Source organism: Bubalus kerabau, chromosome 8 (genome assembly GCF_029407905.1).
Source record: "Bubalus kerabau isolate K-KA32 ecotype Philippines breed swamp buffalo chromosome 8, PCC_UOA_SB_1v2, whole genome shotgun sequence".
NCBI classification, from domain to species: Eukaryota; Metazoa; Chordata; class Mammalia; order Artiodactyla; family Bovidae; genus Bubalus; species Bubalus kerabau.
The window spans coordinates 93778408-93801564 of record NC_073631.1 but is presented as its reverse complement, the minus strand read 5'-3'; positions in this window follow the sequence as shown (position 1 = coordinate 93801564).

Sequence of the window (23157 nt, the reverse complement as noted above, 5' to 3'; positions counted from 1 at the left end):
TGCTTTGCAGAATTTTGTTGTTTTCTGTCAAATCTCAACATGAATCAGCCACAGGCATACATATGTGCCCTCCCTCTTGAAACTCCTTCCCATCTCCCTCCCCATCCCACCCCTGTAGGGTGATACAGAGCTCCTGTTTGAGTTCCCTGAGACACACAGCAAATTCCCACTGACTATCTATTTTACATATGGTATTGTAAGTTTCCATGTTACTCTCTCCATACATCTCACCCTCCCCTCCCCTCTTCCTGTGTCCATAAGTCTGTTCTCTATGTCTGTTTCTCCATTGCTGCCCTGCAAACAAATTCTTCAGTAACATCTTTCTTTCTAGATTCCATATATATGCATTAGTATATGATATTTCTCTTTCTCTTTCTGACTTACTTCACTCTGTATAATAGGCTCTAGGTTCATCTGCCTCATTAGAACTGCCTGAAATGTATTCCTTTTTATGGATGAGTAATATTCCATTATGTATATGCACCACAACTTCTTTAACCATTCATCTGTCAATGGACATCTAGGTTGCTTCCATCTTCTAGCTATTATAAATAGTGCTGCAATGAACAATGGGATTCATGTGTCTTTTTAAATTTTGGTTTCCTCAGGCTATATGCCTAGGAGTGGGATTGCTGGGTCATACGGTGGTTTTATTCCTAGTTTTTTAAGGAATCTTCATACCATCTTCTATAGTGGCTGTATCAATGTACATTTCTAACAACTGAGCAATAGGTTTCCCTTTCCTCCACACCCTCTCCAGCATGTATTGCGTGTAGATTTTTTGATGAGGGCCATTCTGACCAGTGTGAGGTGATATCTCATTGTAGTTTTGATTTGTATTTCTCCAATAATGAGTGATATTGAGCATCTTTTCCTGTGTTTGTTAGCCATCTGTTAGTCCCCTTTAGAGAAATGTCTGTTTGGATCTTTTTCCCACTTTTTGTTTGGGTTGTTTGTTTTTCTGGTATTGATTTGTATGAGCTGCTTGCATATTTTAGAAATTAATCCTTTGTTAGTTGTTTCACTTGCTATTATTTTCTCCCATTCTGAGGGTTGTCTTTTCATCTTGCTTGTAGTTTCCTTTGTTGTGCAAAAAGCTTTTAAATTTAATTAGGTCCCACTTATTTACTTTTGTTTTTATTTCCATTACTCTAGGAGTTGGCTCATAGAGGATCTTGCTCTGATTTATGTCATTGAGTGTTCTGCCTATGTTTTCCTCTTAAGGGTTTCATAGATTCTGGTCTTACATTTAGGTTTAATCCATTTCGAATTTATCTTTGTGTACGGTGTTAGGAAGTGTTCTAATTTCATTCTTTTACGTATAGTTGTCAATGACTCCATGTTTTGATTTGGTTTTCTTCACTTCCAAGATTTCTTCTGTGAATTTAAGAACTATTTATTTTGACATCTACATAGGCTTATCTAAAAGACATCTAAAATAAGGCAGTCCTTGCTTTGCTTGGTCCCTGTATACACACATTTCAGTAATCAAACTTTAAATCAATCTTCCAATAACACAGTTCCACTTCCTGTTACCATAATATATTAACTCTAGGTGATTGTCTAAATTATAAGCTTTACTGTTACTTCTTCAGTCCACAAATTGCTACATAAAAAATAGACACATTTTGTCATCAGTGATTAATCATATTACTTATTTCAAAGTCTGTTGGTAACCTGCTGCTGTGGATTTGGTATTCAGTTTTGGCAAAGACAGCAAAGCATGTGGTTATGTTACCTCCTTGTCTCCAAAATAATAAATTCGCATTATATTTTACAAAAATTATAATTGAGAAAGAAAACTGGCCAAGAAAAAAGTGCAGCAGAAAAAAGAAAAAGTGACAGCTGATAAGAAGTATAAATAGCGTAGAACATAAATGGAGCTGAAGAACTAGCTGATCTTCTAAATGTTAACATTACCACCTTTAGAAAGAGTTTTGATGTGCAGCCAGAGGGAACATAAATAAAGGCAAAATTTACCGACATAAAAGAAGAAAGTAGTTACTATAAAAGAGATGATGATATGCCAGAGGAAATGATGCCAGCAAAGAAATACACATAAAAGAAATTCTTGCAAAAACTTCACAACAGTAGATTCACAAAGGCTCTAAATTGGGAAAAGAATACAGTGAATTTCCAATTTTCTTGTTAAATATATCCTGCCATGTTGAGAAAATACATTATTCTTCACAAATTCTCTAAGATTTCTGGAGGAATTGATAAATATAGTTTTATTGAGGCAACACTGTAAAATCCTAGGTCAGAAAAAGAGTTGGATAGTGTCTTTATTTTGTTTACAGTCCCATAATCACAAACTATCACTATATTCAGAGCATCCCTGTCTCTTTCCCAATCAACATTTCCCCAGTAGTGTCTTCTATAAAATGGGCAAGTCAGACACGAATGCTAAGAGAAGTGAGAAGAAGGGAGTTATTCAATGACTTCAGAAAGTATCAGACAAAAATGGTAATTTTATATCAGGCCCTGGAGAAAGAAATGGCACTCACTCCAGTATTCTGCCTGACAAAACCCATGAACAGAGGAGTCTGGCAGGCTACAGCCCATAGGGTCACAAAGAGTCAGACGTGACTTAGCGACTAAACAATAGAAAATATAAAACCTTGTAGATATAAATAACATGATCTATTTTATTTAAATGCTAATTTTATTATCCACTTTTTTTTCCTTGAGAGTATTATTAACTATCATTAGATAAATAATTCTTTGTTCCCACAACCTTCAGAGCACACTGTATAGAGATGTTCCTGTAAGAAGCAGCTCTGTTACAAATCAGCAACCAAGTCTGGCAGATCAGCCATCAAGGCTTCTGATTTTTGGAGCATGTAGCTGAAACCAATGTTGGTTTTCTGTTCATGATATGATGATTTATATGAATGTCACTGTGGATCAGAAGGCATATCTTGGTAGCATATTTTTCATCTTCTGAAAAATGACTGCTTATTTCTCTTAGGTGCTCACCAGGAAAACTTGAAACAGAATCATGAGTATCTTACATGTCCTATTCTATAAACACACAATGTGAATTTGATGATTATCATTCCAAATGTTTCAAAATGATTCAACAACTTATAACAACAGACAAATTTAATTTAAATTTTGTTTTTACGTTTGGGATGTATTTCATCACACCTGCAACTCAAAAAAACATACAAAGAGTTTTTCAGAATATCATACTAGTTGGTAATGTTCAGAAAGAGTCCAGAATGGCATACTGATGTGATCTTTACAAATATACACACAAATATACCTTATTAATGCTCTCAGTGCAGGGGTGTGTGTGTGTGTGTGTGTACATTCATAAAATACACTGATTATTTTACTCACTGTTTATTTATTCAACTAACTTGTATAAATTGTTCACTCCTGACAGATAGATGTGAGGACAACAAGAATCATCTACCCATGTGGGGCATTCAGGTTACTGAGAAGATGGTTATGTATCCCAAGGGCAGGGAGGATCAGACAAGCTAGTGATTTCCACCAGGTGAGTATAACTAAGCCCATTGGACTCTAGTGATTTATCAAGCCTCGAGAGGATGGAGAAGTCTCATAAACCATATTCATCATGAAATTCCCTGAATTCTAGCACCCAATCTCTTTCCACTTGTCTGGTATCATCTTGTGTCCAGTCACTCTTACTGAAGATTGTCTTTCCAACACCCGTGGAGAATGAGCTACAGATTCTTTACCCTACCTTCTATTTCCTCCCAGTTCCATTTTTTTGCTTTTAATGTTTTCTTCTGTAGCAAAAAAGGATGAGAAAGGAAAATATAATAATGATGTATTAATGAAACCACAGAACTTTTGCTTTGGGTCTTTTTTATACCTTAATTGACCTTTGGGGTAAAACTGTATACCATGGAGAGGACATAAGCATATTTATGAAAATTTGGTGCTTAAATATTCTCAGTCCGCAGTTAATTTTCATGTTCATCTCAAACACAACTTGAAAGGCAAAGTGAGGTCGTGATAAGGTAAGAACTGTGTAGCATGAAAATCTGGGCTTGAATCTTTATTGTTCTGTCTACACTCTGTGACATACTGGCAGATTCTTGTCTCTATGTTTGTCAGTTTCTTTATATGTGTTAAAGAGTCAATGAACCTCGAACATAGAAGAGGGAAAGAGTTTAAATACAGAAAGACTTGTCAAAAATTATCTTCCCTTCCTACTGAACATGATCTTTAATTTTCACATTAAGACATATAGCTATTATAAGGAATAAAATACAACATTTACTGAAAGCTTACTATGTTCCAGGAATTGGGCTTAGTGCTTTTATATATTGATCTGTTTTATTCTTATAACAAATTTATAAATTGGGAACTATTATTATCTCTCTCTTATAGTCAAAGAAAATGAGGCATTCAGAGTCACAGTAATTCCCTGAAGTTGGAAATTAGGCAACTAGAATCTGGCTCATCCATCTCTTCTGTGCTGTTATCCACTAGACCACCAATCTCTTCACTAAAGCATCATTTCCAAACATTTCTTTCAAATTATCATTATATAAAATTTTAGGGAAACATTTCCATCTAAAATATTGAATCAGTTAACTAAAATATTCTGATCCCAGATGTTGTTTAAATGCACTACTGTTGAAGGGCTTTGCTGCTGCTGCTGCTGCTGCTAAATCGCTTCAGTTGTGTCTGACTCTGTGCAACCCCAGAGATGGCAGCCCACCAGGCTCCTTCATCCCTGGGATTTGCCAGGATGAACACTGGAGTGGGTTGCCATTTCCTTCTCCAATGCATGAAAGTGAAAAGTGAAAGTGAAGTCGCTCAGTCGTGTCCGACTCCTACCGACCCCATAGAATGCAGCCTACCAGGCTCTTCCATCCATGGGATTTGCCAGGCAAGAGTAGTGGAGTGGGTTGCCATTGAAGGGCTTTAGGAGAAGGTTAATTCAAAAGATAAGTGAAAAATTCTGAGTTCAGGTGACAAAACTAAAACATTTGATCACCAGACCACCAAATGTCAGTGAATTCTCACTGTGATCCAGTCCTCTTCAATTTCCTTCAGCTCTAGATTTGGAAATGCTTAATTATTAATCTCAATATTTACAAATTATTTTAATATCAATAAGCAAGGGATTTTATTTAGAAAACTAAGCACGTATCTATCTCATTAAGACTAAATGATAATTATTTATTTCAGGTAGAAGTTCAAACTTTCTGAAAGAGGAAATTTAAATATATTGAAGAAAATAAAGATGAAGACTCTAATATATCAGGTCTTTGACAAAGGAAGGGAGATAATTCTTTACTCTGAGTAGTAACCATTCATCTTCCTATAGTTATAGAGATGTGATGGGAGTGTGTGCACTCCTGTGTGTGTGTGTGCATGCAATTGTTGGCCGTGAATTAGACTAGTTTAAGCCCAGTCAGGTCTGGTGGCTCACAAGATTTCTCCAGCCTTTGGCCTGAACAAAGTTCTCTCTGACCCAAGGCCAACGATTCTGATGATTGATTATATTTCTGTGCAGTAAGCTGTTAGAGGGGAGAGATGAGTCTCCCTGAATCCCTTATCATCTTACACTCCAGTTTTCTTTTATGCCTGGAACTATCATTGTACTCTGGCCCTTCAATCATCACCTCCACTTTCACATTCAAAGCTCTTACTGAAGGGTCCCAAAATGTCACAAAGATAAGATATATGAATGTATGGAGGAAATAGAGAATCCTCAGCTCTATTTGTATTCACTGTAATCTTGCCAGCAAGAAGAGAGTGATACGTGTTACTTTCTGGCTGGAAAACTATAAGGAAAAAAAAGCAATTTGCCACAAGAACATTATATTATTTTTTCCAGAAGAATAACTGGTTTAACCTCCAAAGAAGTACCCTCTTACTGTGTGTGTGTGAGTGTGTGTGTGTCTGTGTATTAATGGTAAATTTTGATTTAAGTAGAAGATCGATTAGTTTTTTGATTTACCAAAGGGTTCTTAATATATACTCTAAGTACCAAAGAAGCATCATTTTTAAGACTGAGGTGGTTTTATTTCACCGTAACTTACATATTTCAGTATTAATAGTACTTTCTTTTTTTTTTTAACTTTATTTTATTTTTAGACTTTACATAACTGTATTAGTTTTGCCAAATATCAAAATGAATCCGCCACAGGTATACATGTGTTCCCCATCCTGAACCCTCCTCCCTCCTCCCTCCCCATTCCATCCCTCTGGGTCGTCCCAGTGCACCAGCCCCAAGCATCCAGTATCGTGCATCGAACCTGGACTGGCAACTCATTTCATACATGATATTTTACATGTTTCAATGCCATTCTCCCAAATCTTCCCACCCTCTCCCTCTCCCACAGAGTCCATAAGACTGTTCTATACATCAGTGTCTCTTTTGCTGTCTCATACACAGGGTTATTGTTACCATCTTTCTAAATTCCATATATATGCGTTAGTATACTGTATTGGTGTTTTTCTTTCTGGCTTACTTCACTCTGTATAATAGGCTCCAGTTTCATCCACCTCATTAGAACTGATTCAAATGTATTCTTTTTAATGGCTGAGTAATACTCCATTGTGTATATGTACCACAGCATTCTTATCCATTCATCTGCTGATGGACATCTAGGTTGCTTCCATGTCCTGGCTATTATAAGCAGTGCTGCGATGAACATTGGGGTACTCGTGTCTCTTTCCCTTCTGGTTTCCTCAGTGTGTATGCCCAGCAGTGGGATTGCTGGATCATAAGGCAGTGCTATTTCCAGTTTTTTAAGGAATCTCCACACTGTTCTCCATAGTGGCTGTACTAGTTTGCATTCCCACCAACAGTGTAAGAGGGTTCCCTTTTCTCCACACCCTCTCCAGCATTTATTACTTGTAGACTTTTGGATCGCAGCCATTCTGACTGGTGTGAAACGGTACCTCATAGTGGTTTTGATTTGCATTTCTCTGATAATGAGTGATGTTGAGCATCTTTTCATGTGTTTGTTAGCCATCTGTATGTCTTCTTTGGAGAAATGTCTATTTAGTTCTTTGGCCCATTTTTTGAGTGGGTCATTTATTTTTCTGGAGTTGAGCTGTAGGAGTTGCTTGTATATTCTCGAGATTAGTTGTTTGTCAGTTGCTTCATTTGCTATTATCTTCTCCCATTCTGAAGGCTGTCTTTTCACCTTGCTAATAGTTTCCTTTGATGTGCAGAAGCTTTTAAGGTTAATTAGGTCCCATTTGTTTATTTTTGCTTTTATTTCCAATATTCTGGGAGGTGGGTCATAGAGGATCCTGCTGTGATGTATGTCAGAGAGTGTTTTGCCTATGTTCTCCTCTAGGAGTTTTATAGTTTCTGGTCTTACGTTGAGATCTTTAATCCATTTTGAGTTTATTTTTGTGTATGGTGTTAGAAAGTGTTCTAGTTTCATTCTTTTACAAGTGGTTGACCAGAGTTCCCAGCAGCACTTGTTAAAGAGATTGTCTTTAATCCATTGTATATTCTTGCCTCCTTTGTCAAAGATAAGGTGTCCATATGTGCGTGGATTTATCTCTGGGCTTTCTATTTTGTTCCATTGATCTATATTTCTGTCTTTGTGCCAGTACCATACTGTCTTGATAACTGTGGCTTTGTAGTAGAGTCTGAAGTCAGGTAGGTTGATCCCTCCAGTTCCATTCTTCTTTCTCAAGATCGCTTTGGCTATTCGAGGCTTTTTGTTTTTCCATACAAATTGTGAAATTATTTGTTCTAGCTCTGTGAAGAATGCTGTTGGTAGCTTGATAGGGATTGCATTGAATCTATAGATTGCTTTGGGTAGTATACTCATTTTCACTATATTGATTCTTCCAATCCATGAACGTGGTATATTTCTCCATCTGTTAGTGTCCTCTTTGATTTCTTTCACCAGTGTTTTATAGTTTTCTATATATAGGTCTTTAGATTCTTTAGGTAGATATATTCCTAAGTATTTTATTCTTTCCGTTGCAATGGTGAATGGAATTGTTTCCTTAATTTCTCTTTCTGTTTTCTCATTATTAGTGTATAGGAATGCAAGGGATTTCTGGGTGTTGATTTTATATCCTGCAACTTTACTATAGTCATTGATTAGTTCTAGTAATTTTCTGGTGGAGTCTTTAGGGTTTTCTATGTAGAGGATCATGTCATCTGCAAACAGTGAGAGTTTTACTTCTTCTTTTCCAATTTGGATTCCTTTTATTTCTTTTTCTGCTCTGATTGCTGTGGCCAAAACTTCCAAAACTATGTTGAATAGTAATGGTGAAAGTGGGCACCCTTGTCTTGTTCCTGACTTTAGAGGGAATGCTTTCAATTTTTCACCATTGAGGATAATGTTTGCTGTGGGTTTGTCATATATAGCTTTGATTATGTTGAGGTATGTTCCTTCTATTCCTGCTTTCTGGAGAGTTTTGATCATAAATGGATGTTGAATTTTGTCAAAGGCTTTCTCTGCCTCTATTGAGATAATCATATGGTTTTTATTTTTCAATTTGTTAATGTGGTGTATTACATTGATTGATTTGCGGATATTGAAGAATCCTTGCATCCCTGGGATAAAGCCCACTTGGTCATGGTGTATGATCTTTTTAATGTGTTGTTGGATTCTGATTGCTAGAATTTTGTTAAGGATTTTTGCATCTATGTTCATCAGTGATATTGGCTTGTAGTTTTCTTTTTTTGTGGGATCTTTGTCAGGTTTTGGTATTAGGGTGAAGGTGGCCTCATAGAATGAGCTTGGAAGTTTACCATTCTCTGCAATTTTCTGGAAGAGTTTGAGCAGGATAGGTGTTAGCTCTTCTCTAAATTTTTGGTAGAATTCAGCTGTGAAGCCGTTTGGACCTGGGCTTTTGTTTGCCGGAAGATTTTTTATTACAGTTTCAATTTCCGTGCTTGTGATGGGTCTGTTAAGATTTTCTATTTCTTCCTGGTGGAGTTTTGGAAAGTTGTACTTTTCTAAGAATTTGTCCATTTCTTCCTCGTTGTCCATTTTATTGGCATATAATTGTTGATAGTAGTCTCTTATGATCCTTTGTATTTCTGTGTTGTCTGTTGTGATCTCTCCATTTTCATTTCTAATTTTATTGATTTGATTTTTCTCCCTTTGTTTCTTGATAAGTCTGGCTAATGGTTTGTCAATTTTATTTATCCTTTCAAAGAACCAGCTTTTGGTTTTGTTGATTTTTGCTATGGTCTCTTTTGTTTCTTTTGCATTTATTTCTGCTCTAATTTTTAAGATTTCTTTCCTTCTACTAGCCCTGGGGTTCTTCATTTCTTCCTTTTCTAGTTGCTTTAGGTGTAGAGTTAGGTTATTTATTTGACTTTTTTCTTGTTTCTTGAGGTGTGCCTGTATTGCTATGAACTTTCCCCTTAGGACTGCTTTTACCGTGTCCCACAGGTTTTGGGTTGTTGTGTTTTCTTAATAGTACTTTCTTACTCTACTGTTGAGTGGATTCTCAGTAATGGCGGTCTGTGATGTATATCCAACACCCACATTTGGGAGGAGGTTGAATTAAGGTATCTCTCAATTGTCTTTCCAGAATTCATGATATCTTTGTGTACTTATGCAACCAAAAGCAGAAAAGTCAGAGGTTGGTCTTTGTTTTCCCCATTGCCTGTTACGGCAGTTCTGGCATTTCTTCACTTGGTGTGGTCATCAGTTTCTTCAAGCTTTCAGGAGTTATTCTGACAGCAAGTTTGTAATATCTTCTAGAATCTAGGTCAGGATGTTAAATTCAGAGCTCAGGAGAGTGCTTCCATCTTGATAAACTCTCCCTCATCTAACTTTATCTTCTTCCTGCCCACTTGCTTCAGCACCATCAGAATCCAGTCCCATACACGCTCTCATGATTCCTGCCCTTGCAAGTAGGTTGAGTCCTGTAGGTCCTTCAGCATCTAGTCCCATTCCCCTCTTAGCAGGTTCAGCCCCTCTTTGACAATCTTACATTGTTTTTCAACCACCTGATACACTTTATTAATCAGTGTATTTCCCTCCATTCAGAGATCATCTGAGTTTACAACTAATGATAAGTTTAAGGCTACACCACTATCTGGTATAGCAATATATCACAATATATCAGTACTCCATTTATTGCCAAGAAGGGGTCCTCATTGCTAGATAAGCACTGTATGACCCAGACCCAAAATTACATCTTAGACTCTGTTTCCTTAACCACTTTCAATACAATTGCTGCAGTTTGCATTTCCAGGAAAACAGATATTAGTATGTAAGAAGTTAATTGATGAGTGCTTCTAAAAATATTACAATATATCTGCATAGAAATGAAGAGAGTGAAAATGGACAGAGTAGAAACTGGGCCATAGTGCAGTCACAACAAGCCCTCAGCTGAATCCACGGGTCCTTTGAAGCTGGACTGGCCCATTAGAGTTGCCCCACGGCAGGGCAAGGAGGCTAGACATTTACATTCAACATTCAACCAGTGATGACTCCAGGAAGAGTACTTTTCTTTGGGAGAGGTAACCTCTCAGCAGAGGACAATTAGCTGAGAGGACTGATCTCTGAGATCTATCATCCAACATCTAGGGAATAAGTCCTTCAGTCTTGGAAGGAAGATACAGATGGCAGTGTGCAGCACCCATTAGGACACCTGATTCATGCTGCTTCTTCTATAATTTAGATTTTTGTGACTATAAAGACTACCTTTCTTTCTATCCCCATATCATAAGCTATGTATTTTTTTTCATATACTGCCATATATTTTCTGCATTGAAGACAAGCAAAGTTCTTCTCCTGCTTTAGTCATCTCAAGTCCAAGCATAAATCAGAGAAGAGTCACATTTCTATGAGCACAGGAATTGAGAAGAGACTGTATATTTGGAGCATGGAGTAGTATGTAAATTGTATGATTTTCTCCATGAAAATTAGAAGTGTAGATATATTTTGGCTACTTGAGAATGGCTTCAATTAGAATTGAAGAACTCTCACCCCTCCTCCCCCCACCATCCATCCCAACTCTGCATCAGTTAATTGACAGAAATCTGGAGTTATACCTTCTTTAGTGTACATTTCTCCTATGGTGTTCTATATCTGGTCATGTTATTTAGCAAATACTGTGCTGATCAAATTTTGTAATCTCCTTTTCTCACACACAGTTTAGGCTTCTCTCTTTTTTTTTTATGTTCTGATTTTAATTTATGCAATTTTGATAGTCATCTATTTTGAGGTTGCTGGATATTGGATAAAACCTCAATGATATCACCATGGTGCTAAGAGATATTGTTGAAGTCTTAAAGAACAAAAGCTCAGAAAGAGAAGATAAACACTACAGTTTACTTAGAAAGCCTCTGCATCTATTACCCTCAACACAGAGACACACACAATCACCCACATCCATATATGTTTAGTGATCAAAGATTAGCCTGTTAGTACCTTGATTTCTTTTAACATAATTAACAGCAGAAGTTTATTTGTGGATTTATTTATTTAGCTTTAATTTAAAATTTTTAATTGCTATTTTTTAGTTTATACTTTTTAGAGCTTATAAAATTTTATGTAAATATTAGTTATTAACTCTGATTTAGATGTAGAAAACAGTAGCAACAATGTTATAAAGCTTATTTTTGGCTAGGATAATTAATGAAGGTGACTGGTCCCATATGCTTCAAATAAAATACTAAAAAATATGCTTTAAGCTATTACTTGAGTTTAGTTTTATCAAAACTTTTTGAGATCAGACTTATAGAAAGTTCAAGATTACTAAGAATTCCCTTCACTTAGATTTCTCAAATGTTAACATTTTAAAATGTTTGTCATATCCTTCTCTCTATTATTGTCTATTATGTAAATCTCATTTTTTCTGAACCTTTTGAGAGTAAGCTGCAGGCATGATGACCCAACATTTAAATACTTCAGTATGTCTTCCTATAAACTAATATATTTTTTCACATAACTGCAGTGTAATTATCAAAAACAGGAAGGGAGTTTTCTTAAAAAAAAAAAAAAAACTAAACTAAACAAAGAATTACCATACCACTCAGCAATTCCATTACTGAGCATCAGTTCAGTTGAGTTCAGTTCAGTTGCTCAGTCATGTCCGACTCTTTGTGACCCCATGAATCACAGCACGCCAGGCCTCCCTGTCCATCACCAACTCCCGGAGTTCACCCAGACTCACGTCCATCGAGTCAGTGATGCCATCCAGCCATCTCATCCTCTGTCGTCCCCTTCTCCTCCTGCCCCCAATCCCTCCCAGCATCAGAGTCTTTTCCAATGACTCAACTCTTCACATGAGGTAGCCAAAGTACTGGAGTTTCAGCTTTGGCATCATTCCTTCCAAAGAAATCTCAGGGCTGATCTCCTTCAGAATGACTGGTTGGATCTCCTTGCAGTCCAAGGGCCTCTCAAGAGTCTTCTCTAACACCACAGTTCAAAAGCATCAATTCTTCGGTGCTCAGCCTTCTTCACAGTCCAACTCTCACATCCATATATGACCACTTGAAAAACCATAGCCTTGACTAGACGGACCTTTGTTGGCAAAGTAATGTCTCTGCTTTTCAATATGCTATCTAGGTTGGTCATAACTTTCCTTCCAAGGAGTAAGTGTCTTTTAATTTCATGGCTGCAGTCACCATCTGCAGTGATTTTGGAGCCCAAAAAAATAAAGTCTGACACTGTTTCCACTGTTTCCCCATCTATTTCCCATGAAGTGATGGGACCAGACGCCATAATCTTCATTTTCTGAATGTTGAGCTTTAAGCCAACTTTTTCACTCTCCTCTTTCACTTTCATTAAGAGGCTTTTGAGTTCCTCTTCACTTTCTGCCATAAGGGTGGTGTCATCTGCATATCTGAGGTTATTGATATTTCTCCCAGCAATCTTGATTCCAGCTTGTGCTTCTTCCAGCCCAGCGTTTCTCATGATGTACTCTGCATATAAGTTAAATAAACAGGGTGACAATATACAGCCTTGATGTACTCCTTTTCCTACTTGGAACCAGTCTGTTGTTCCATGTCCAGTTCTAACTCTTGCTTCCTGACCTGCATACACATTTCTCAAGAAGCAGGTCAGGTGGTCTGGTATTCCCATCTCTTTCAGAATTTTCCACAGTTTATTGTGATCCACACAGTCAATATATCCTGAGAAAACCATAACTCACACAGACACAAATACCCCAATGTTTACTGCAGCACTATTTACAATAGCCAACATGTGGAAGTAACTTAGATGTCCATCTACAGATAAATGAATAAAGAAGACATAGCAAACATATACAGTGGATAATTAGTCAACCATAAAAGGAACAAAATTGAATAGTTTCTAACGAGGTAATGAACCTAGAGCCTGTTATGAAAGTGAAGTTAGAAAGAGAAAAACAAATATCGTATATTAACACATACATATGAAATCTAGAAAAATGGTACTGATGAACCTCTTCGCAGGACAAGAATAGAGGCAGAGTCAATAAAAACCGACTTGTGGACACAGAAGAGAAGGAGCGGGGATGAACTGAAACAGTAGCTCTGACATATATACACTCTGTGTGCTCGTGCTCAGTCATGTCCAGCTATTTGCAACCTCATGGCCAGGCTCCTCTGTCCATGAAATTTTCCAACTAAGAATACTGGAATGGGCTGCCATTTCCTATACCAGGGGATCTTCCTGATCCAGGGATCAAACTTGTGTCTTGTGTCTTCTGCACTGGCAGGTGGATTCTTTACCACTGGCACCACCAGGGAAACCCATATATACACCAGGTGCCATGTGCTAAGTCACTTCAGTCATGTCCAACTCTGTGCGAGCCTATGGACTGTAGCCCACCAGACTCCTCTGTCCATGGGATTCTCCAGGCAAGAATACTGGAGTGGGTTGTCATGACCTCCACCAGAGGGCCTTTCCAATCCAGGGATAGAACCTACATCTCTTATGTCTCCTGCAATAGCAGACAGGTTCTTTGCCACTAGTGCCACCTGGGAAGTCTTTAGTTATATACACAACCATGTATAAAATTGGAGAAGGGCATGGCAACCCACCTCAGTATTCTTGCCTAGAGAATTCCATGAGCAGAGAAGCCTGGTGGGCTATAGTCCATAGACACGCAAAGAATCGGACACAACTGAACGATTAACACATGCACAACGTATAAAATAGCTAGCTAGCAGGGAGCTTCTGTATAGCACAGGGGGCTCAGCTCAGTGTCTGTGATGACCTACAGGGGTGGGATGGGGAGGTGGGAGGGAAGCTCAAAAGAGAAGGGATATATATGTGATATATATGTGTACACATAGCTGGTTCACACTGTTGTACACCAGAAACTAACACAGCATTGTAAGACAATTATATTCCAATAAAGAAAATGAAGAATAAAAAAAAAAAAAAGAAAACTGTTCAAAAGTATTGATGAAGTTTTCTGTTTGTTTTTGTCACTTTCCTTATATCAACCTAAACTTTCATTTTTGCTTTTGTCACAACTTACAGTGAAAATATACATTTCAGCCTGTGATCTAAATGCAAATGCAAACTTCTTTCATATTTGTGAATATTTCCCAGCTGCTTTGAGATAGGAAGCCAATTATGTACAATATATCACAGAGAGGAAGCAATTACATTCATTTTCTTGGGCACTGAGAAATTTGATTAAGGGTGACACTTGGCACATTGAGCTGTGATAACAGTTAATTTTTTAAAAGGCATAAAATATAGGGCAGTTGAATTGAAGCCATTTGTTTTTAAATTGTAGGAAATTGTGTTACCTTAGATGCTTTCATATGACAAGAGGGAGTGAAAAAATTAATTTAGAAATCTGTTCTAAATGCAAAATGAGTACTAGGCCCATTCAATTAAAACAAAACACTTCCTTCTAAGAATAAGCCAACTCCTGAAACCTAACAATTAGCTTCAGATTGGACTGGACCTTTGTAAAACTGAAGAAGGCAAAGTCTTCTCACTATGCATAATGCTGTTTTCCTGAACTGTCTTCCATTTATAAACAATGCTTCTTTTTCTTTTTTATCTGTAAGGCAACCAACATCCATATTTCTTCTTCTCTTTATTAAAATGCTTTCCAAGGGATATCAGGTAAATTTATCAATACTCTGTGATAGGTGACTTAAAATTCTAACTGCACAGAGTGCTTTCATCCATTTATTCAGTAGGTATCTCAAATTGGAAAAATACTACACAATTTACTCATTATACCATGTGTGCATTAAGAAGACTGATACTTTTGAACTCTGGTGCTGGAGAAGACTCTTGAGAGTCCCTGGGACGGCAAGGATCAAACGATTCAATCCTAAAGGAAATCAACCCTGAATATTCATTGGAAGGACTGATGCTGAAGCTCCAATACTTTGGTCACCTGATATCAAAGAAAAGCTGACTCTTTGGAAAAGACTCTGATGCTGGGAAAGATTGAGAGCAAGAGAAGTGGGTGACAGAGGATGAGATGGTTGGATGGCATCACTGACCCAATGGACATGAGTCTGAGCAAACTCAGGGAGATAGCGAAGGACAGGGGAAGCCTGGCATGCTGCAGTTCATGGGGTCCCAAAGAATTGGACACAACTTAAAGACTGAACAACAACAATATTAGACATTACTGGGCTTCCCTGATGGCTCAATGTTAAAAGAATACACCTGCCAAAGTAGGAGACGTGGGTTAGATCCCTAGGTCGGGAAGATCTCCTGAAGAAGGAAATAGCGACCCACTCTAGTATTCTTGCCTGGAAACTTCCTAAACAAAGGAGTCCAAGAGGTCACAAAAGACTTGGACATGACTTAGTGACTAAACAACAGCAGTGCACACTATCTTTTTTTCTTAGCAATTAAAAGTGAAGCAAGCAAAAGCACGCTCACTGTATTATATCTGAGGTCACTTTTGTCGGATTGGCACTTGCTTAGGATGTTATCACAACAAAATTAAGACAATCTGCTTTTAGTTTATGGCAACTAAGAGAGTATTCTTTATTTCAAGCTTTAATTAAAGGTGTTTATCTCAATAAATGTCCCAAAATGCATTTGTTTCTTTGCAAAATCAACTTATTTCTTCTCCTAAATGGGAGGTGTAAGTCAAAATGTTTCTGTTTCAGAATTTTGGTGCTCTAATTATTCATATGTCCCTGCTCTAAAAACACTGAAGAAAGTTGCACTTCCTTTGCAATGAGAGCAAAGCAGCATCCCAGACAGAGTTCATCAGTCATAATCCCAAAAGACCCCTTCCATTCCACACAGATGCGCAGTCAGACAGTGTTCTTTTTCTCTTATATTTCCTGATAAATGCATTAAAATATAACTTACTTATATTGTAGGGCTGTGAAGAAAAAAGTTAATTGCATGATGATATAATATGCTAGAATTGGGGTCTGTAATATTAACCTTAAAAGAAAATAAGTTCGAAGTTGGTTCATGCACAATGAAATAGGAAGCAAAACTCGAGAGGTAAGGGTTACAAAAACCTAAAGAACGGTCAACTTCATTTTTTAAACGGAGAATCGAATTCTTTGTAGCCAACTCATCCGTTCACTCATTCAACAAATAATTGCTTTATTTTATTTCCAGCTAGAGAGATCCACAGTTGCAAGGATGAAAGGTGAATGTGGGAAAGTAAGAGAAGCCAGAAAGGTAAACAGAGAGGCTCAATCATGGGATGACCTTGGGGCCAGGTCAAGGGATAAACACAATACAAAACTATTAAACAGACAATGGATGAGAATATCTCCACCAAACACTTTGGTTTCAAAGGATATAGAGGAATATCAAAAAAATTTTATTTATGGGTTTAATGTAAATTCCACTTTAACTATTAATTAGAGGTATTTCCAAACTTGAGTTAATTAGAAAGTCAGCCTTTACTTAAAAGCATCAATGGTACATTACCCATTTCGAAAACTGAGAACTGAAATGCACGCATCAATGTCAGTTCTTATTCCTTTTAGTTATTTGTTCATATTTGAACAAGCTCCTTTTAGGTGCCTGGCATCATAGTAGAAGCTTCCCAGGTGGTGCAGTGGTAAAGAATTCACCTGCCAATGCATGAGATGCAAGAGATGCGGGTTTGATACCTGATTTGGGAAGATCCCCTAGAATAGGAAATGGCAACCTGCTCCAGTATTCTTGCCTAGAAAATTCCATGGCCAGTCCCTGAGGTCACAAAGAGTCGGACACAACGGAGCTTGACTGAACATCCATACACACACATCACACTAGGTGAAACTGATAACAGCAAGTAAAAGATCTGTGGGCATCTGATCTTCTAAGTCTTCCTGGCTCACAATGTATTAAACTATGAATAAAATTTGTTATTTGTCAGTTATTATACTTTTAACATTTCTTTCCTACCCATTGGATACTGGGTTAATCATTGGAGAGGGAGAGATTAAACTGGCTTTGCTCTCATGGAGCTCACAATGCAAAATCATATCTAAAATTATTTGTATGTATGAAAAATATTTTGATAAGGTAATTAAAACACAATGAAGTAGGATATTTAATTTACTGGCAACTATTTTGTTTTAGCCTGCACACTGCTCAACAACAGACCACTCTGGTCTGGACTCTGGTCCTGGGCACATTCAAAATTCTGGAAAAATTATCAAAATATTCCTGATCCCTAAGAATGATAAAAGAATACAATAAGAGCTATCAATTCAAAATTTACAAAAGATGGTCACTACAGTAGTGATAATCATCAATATCCATCATTAAATTATAATAAAAATTTACTATCACAATTTTTATAACCTGCTTGTTAATGCATTTTGTCCAGAGTTTAGACTTCATGTTGTACCAGTGTTTGTGGTATTTGATAAGTGTGAGAGGATTTAATACCCCTTAGGTGATTTAATATCTTTGTTTAACTGTCCAAAGTTGTTTTTTTGTAATCTCTGAAACCCCCTATCTTTATTAATTTATAACTTGGTTTAATTTGACAGTATCACTTTTTTTCTTTGAACATGCTGCATTCTTTCAATCGTCTGTGTCTGGGATTAGAAACATTTTATCTCATTGTATCTTTGAATATTTTTTCTTTTACTTTAGTTTTCTTCTATTGGGACACCTATTATGTGTAACAGGCTGTCATTTAGTGACTCAATTATTATTAATGTAATCTTTTTTTCCTTTATTATTATTATTATTTACTTTACAATATTGTATTGGTTTTGCCATACACCAACATGCATCCACCACGGGTGCATGGTTCCCCATCCTGAACCATCTTTTAACCTCTCTGTTCTTTTCTATTCATTTTCAATTTCATTTCCTTTGATGCTTGTTCTCCATAGCCTTAACTGTTACTTGTTAAATCAATCAAATTTTTAAAAATAAAGATTTTATATTTTTAAGTCAACTTATTTTGTCTTTGATATTCTTCCTTTTTTATGAAGATCTACATTTCTGACCCATATACTTTTCCTTCTGTTAAAGTTCTTCCTTAATGTTTCTGGCAAGGCAGGTCTATTGGCAACAAACTCCCTCAATTTTTGCTTGTCTGGGAAAATTTTCACTTTTGGAAGACAATTTCACAGGGTAGATAATTTCAGATTGGTAGATTTTTTTTTTCTTCTTCTCACAACACTTTAAATATTTCCCTTCACTCTCTTGCTATATTATGGTTTCTGAGAAGTTGGATGTGATCTTTATCTTCTTTATTCTATTTTCCCCTGATGTCCTTCAGGGTTTTTTCCTTTAACCTTCACTTTCTGTCATCTGGGAAAATATATATGTCAAGGTATAGTGGGGTTTTGTTTCTTGCTTTATTGGTATTCATCCTGTGTGGTCTTCTGTGGGCTTCCTGAATCTATATTTTGGTGCTTGACATTAATTTGGGAAATATAGGTTTTCCCTGCTATCTGAAAGCAGAGCATTCTTATGAAATCTCTTGTTAGTTGAAATCGTGTAAAATGAAGATGCAATTACCTTAGGCCAGACCTGCTAACGGATGCACAATACAAATTGTCATAAAGCACAGATGCTCACAGACACACTTCAAAGCTATGGCGGCTTGATGCTGAGATGCTGAATATAGTTCCTGGGGGAGGAGATTTTCAGTGTTGTTCTTTCTGCTCCAGTGTGTGCTGACTCTATACATAATGGCTTGCTGCAGAACAAATGCTGAATGCTACTTTTACTTTTCCCCTTTTTAAATAAAAGTGAAAGTCCTTTTCATATTTCCTTCAGCTAATTAAAGCAGAAAATAGTGTAGATCTTCTACAAAAGTGAAGTGACATAAAGCAAACTTTCAAAAAGCAGGAATACCTGTACTCAGTTATTGATTTTTCAAATATTACTTCTGTTCTTTTCTTTCTTCTGTGGTAGTCTCCTTACATGTAGGTTACATCTTTTGTAGCAGTCCCACAGTTCTTGGATATTCTGTTCTCTTTTCAGTTTTTCCCCTGTTTTCTTTCCAGTTTTACCTATTGAGATGCCATCAAGCTCAGCCATTCTTTCTTCAGCTACTTCCAGTCTAAGAGGCCCAGTAAAATCTTTTTTTTTTTTTCATTTTTCTGAAAGTGTTTCTGTCTCAAGCATTTCTTTTTGGTTCTTTCTTAAAATTTCCATCTTTTTCTTACATTGCCCATCTGTTATTGCATGCTGTTGACTTTATCCATTAGAGCCCTTAGCATATGAGTCACGCTGCTGCTGCTGCTAAGTCACTTCTGTCGTGTCCGACTCTGTGTGACCCCATAGACAACAGCCCTCCAGGCTCCCCTGTCCCTGGGATTCTCCAGGCAAGAACACTGGGGTGGGTTGTCATTTCCTTCTCCAATACATGAAAGTGAAAAGTGAAAGTGAAGTTGCTCAGTCGTGTCCGACTCTTTGCGACCCCATGGACTGCAGCCTACCAGGCTCCTCCGTCCATGGGACTTTCCAGGCAAGAGTACTGGAGTGGGGTGCAATTGCCTTCTCCAATATGAGTCATAGTTACCTTAAATTTTAGTCTGATAATTCCAACATTCTTGCCGTATCTGAGTCTGGTTCAGATACTTCCTTTTTCTCTTCAAACTGTATTTTTTTGCCATTAAGTGTGTCTTGTAATTTTTTCTTGACAGCCAGGGAGAATGTCCTGAGTAAAAGGAACCACAGTAAATAGGCTCTAGTATTGTTAGTCTTCTGCTTCTGAACTGTGAACTTGAAAGGGACTTATTGGTCTTCTCCCCTTAGGTGAATAGGAAAGCTGGAACCAGTTGGAGTTGAGTATTTACCTTCCCCTATGATAGTGGGCCTTAGAAAGCATCACTACGAACAAAGCTAGTGGAGGTGATGGAATTCCAGTTGAACTATTCCAAATCCTGAAAGATGATGCTGTGAAAGTGCTGCACTCAATATGCCAGCAAATTTGGAAAACTCAGCAGTGGCCACAGGACTGGAAAAGGTCAGTTTTCATTCCAATCCCAAAGAAAGGCAATGCCAAAGAATGCTCAAACTACCGCACAATTGCACTCATCTCACACGCTAGTAAAGTAATGCTCAAAATTCTCCAAGCCAGGCTTCAGCAATATGTGAACTGTGAACTTCCTGATGTTCAAGCTGGTTTTAGAAAAGGCAGAGGAACCAGAGATCAAATTGCCAACATCTGCTGGATCATGGAAAAAGCAAGAGAGTTCCAGAAAAACATCCATTTCTGCTTTATTGACTATGCCAAAGCCTTTGACTGTGTGGATCACAATAAACTGTGGAAAATTCTGAAAGAGATGAGAATACCAGACCACCTGATCTGCCTCTTGAGAAATTTGTATGCAGGTCAGGAAGCAACAGTTAGAACTGGACATGGAGCAACAGACTGGTTCCAAATAGGAAAAGGAGTTCGTCAAGGCTGTATATTGTCACCCTGTTTATTTAACTTATATGCAGAGTACATCATGAGAAATGCTGGACTGAAAGAAACACAAACTGGAATCAAGATTGCAGGGAGAAATCTCAATAACCTCAGATATGCAGATGACACCACCCTTATGGCAGAAAGTGAAGAGGAACTCAAAAGCCTCTTGATGAAAGTGAAAGAGGAGAGTGAAAAAGTTGGCTTAAAGCTCAACATTCAGAAAACGAAGATTATGGCATCTGGTCCCATCACTTCCTGGCAAATAGATGGGGAAACAGTGGAAACAGTGTCAGACTTTATTTTTCTGGGCTCCAAAATCACTACAGATGGTGACTGCAGCCATGAAATTAAAAGACACTTACTCCTTGGAAGGAAAATTATGACCAACCTAGATAGCATATTCAAAAGCAGAGACATTACTTTGCCAACAAAGGTCCATCTAGTCAAGGCTATGGTTTTTTCAGTGGTCATGTATAGATGTGAGAGTTGGACTGTGAAGAAGGCTGAGCACCGAAGAATTGATGCTTTTGAACTGTGGTGTTGGAGAAGACTCTTGAGAGTCCCTTGGACTGCAAGGAGATCCAACTGGTCCATTCTGAAGGAGATCAGCCCTGGGATTTCTTTGGAAGGAATGATGCTAAAGCTGAAACTCCAGTACTTTGGCCACCTCATGCGAAGAGTTGACTCATTGGAAAAGACTCTGATGCTGGGAGGGATTGGGGGCAGGAGGAGAAGGGGACGACAGAGGATGAGATGGCTGGATGGCATCACTGACTCGATGGACGTGAGTCTGAGTGAACTCCGGTAGTTGGTGATGGACAGGGAGGCCTGGCGTGCTGCAATTCATGGGGTCGCAAAGAGTCAGACATGACTGAGCGACTGACCTGATCTGATCTGATCTGATGATAGGGAGGCTCTGATAATATGCTAGCAAGTCAGGCTCTGGTTTAATAACTGCTCCTGAGAGAGCAGACCTTGTTAAGAAGAACAAACTGTTCAGACATAGTTAAAGATGTGTCTTTTCTGTTCCCTTCCTGCCAAGAGTATAAGGGGATACTTCCATATTCCCTGTGAAGTTCTAGGAAAGATCTTTTATGTAAAACTAAGAAAATTGTTGGGATTCCCTGGACAGGCTCTACCTGGAGTTTTCACATCTCAGAGATAGCCATACTAAGCCTCCAGGAATTCATTAACTACAGTTCAGGTTCCCTAACCCTAACACTGGTTCTTGCTCAGAGGTTTCTGTGAGTAAGATGTGACTCTCCATGTTCATCTGTGGGTTGCTCCAATTCAGGGGGCAGCAGTTTGCTCTGTGAATTCTGTGAAACAGCTAAGAAGAATTGCTGAGGTCTGTTCAGTTTTTACTTACTGTTAGGATGGAGTGGTGACTTTCAAGCTTCTTACATACCTGATTAGAAACTTATTCATTTGTATTTTTTCATTTTGAAGAGTTTTTGTGAATATATTAATTGGTGTCCTTATTGGAAGACCCATTGCAACTTCATCCCCAAGAAGCACAATGCTTACTCCTTTTCAGGTTGAATCTGTTAGACATATCTTTTGCATCTATTAGATGAATAAGTAACATTCACATTCAGTAAGGATCTTATAATATACTACACTGACATTCAACTATTTGCTCATCTTTGAGCCATCATGGGTCAGAACTAATGAGGCAGCAAAGCATAGTTGTTTACATCAAATGATCCTTAGTTACATATTCAGAGTCATACTTAACAATCTGTGTGAATTTGGGGAAATTATTCAGTCATTGTTCATCCTCCTCCCATATAAAATGAGTTTAACAACTATAGCTAATATGATTATTAAGACATTAGTTGAGTACCAAATGTGAACTCCTTAAAGGAAAACATAAATAAGAAAATAAAAAATAAAAATATAACAATAACATTTGGTACAACTTTGTTAAGCAACCTTAAGAGGAGTGCCTTATAAAGAAAGGCAAATGAGCAGATAGTGGACCTGTATTTATGGGCAGACTAATGCAACTTGGCTGATGACTTCTTGTCAAAATGGAGTAGTACAATTTATGAGATCGGGTTTTGAGTACAAGTGACAGTGTCTATGAGGCTACAGCATCCTGAGAATTACACACACTTAATAAGGATTCCCAGAGGGTATTTTCTAAATAAATATTCATTGGCAGATAGCTGGCAGCTTCACTGGATGGTGTTTTGCTTGTACAGCTGACAGCTTTTTGTCATCCTTTTTTTATGAATACCATTGTCTCTATTGATTTAGGGCCCGACCATGAAAGAAAATTCCCACTGATTCTGAGAACTGCACATGAAGGCTGAGCAGAGTACATTTTAAGCTTTATTTTTATTTTATTTTAATTTTGTAAACAACAGTAGAACACAAGGGTTCTTCAGAAACTGTCTGTGAATT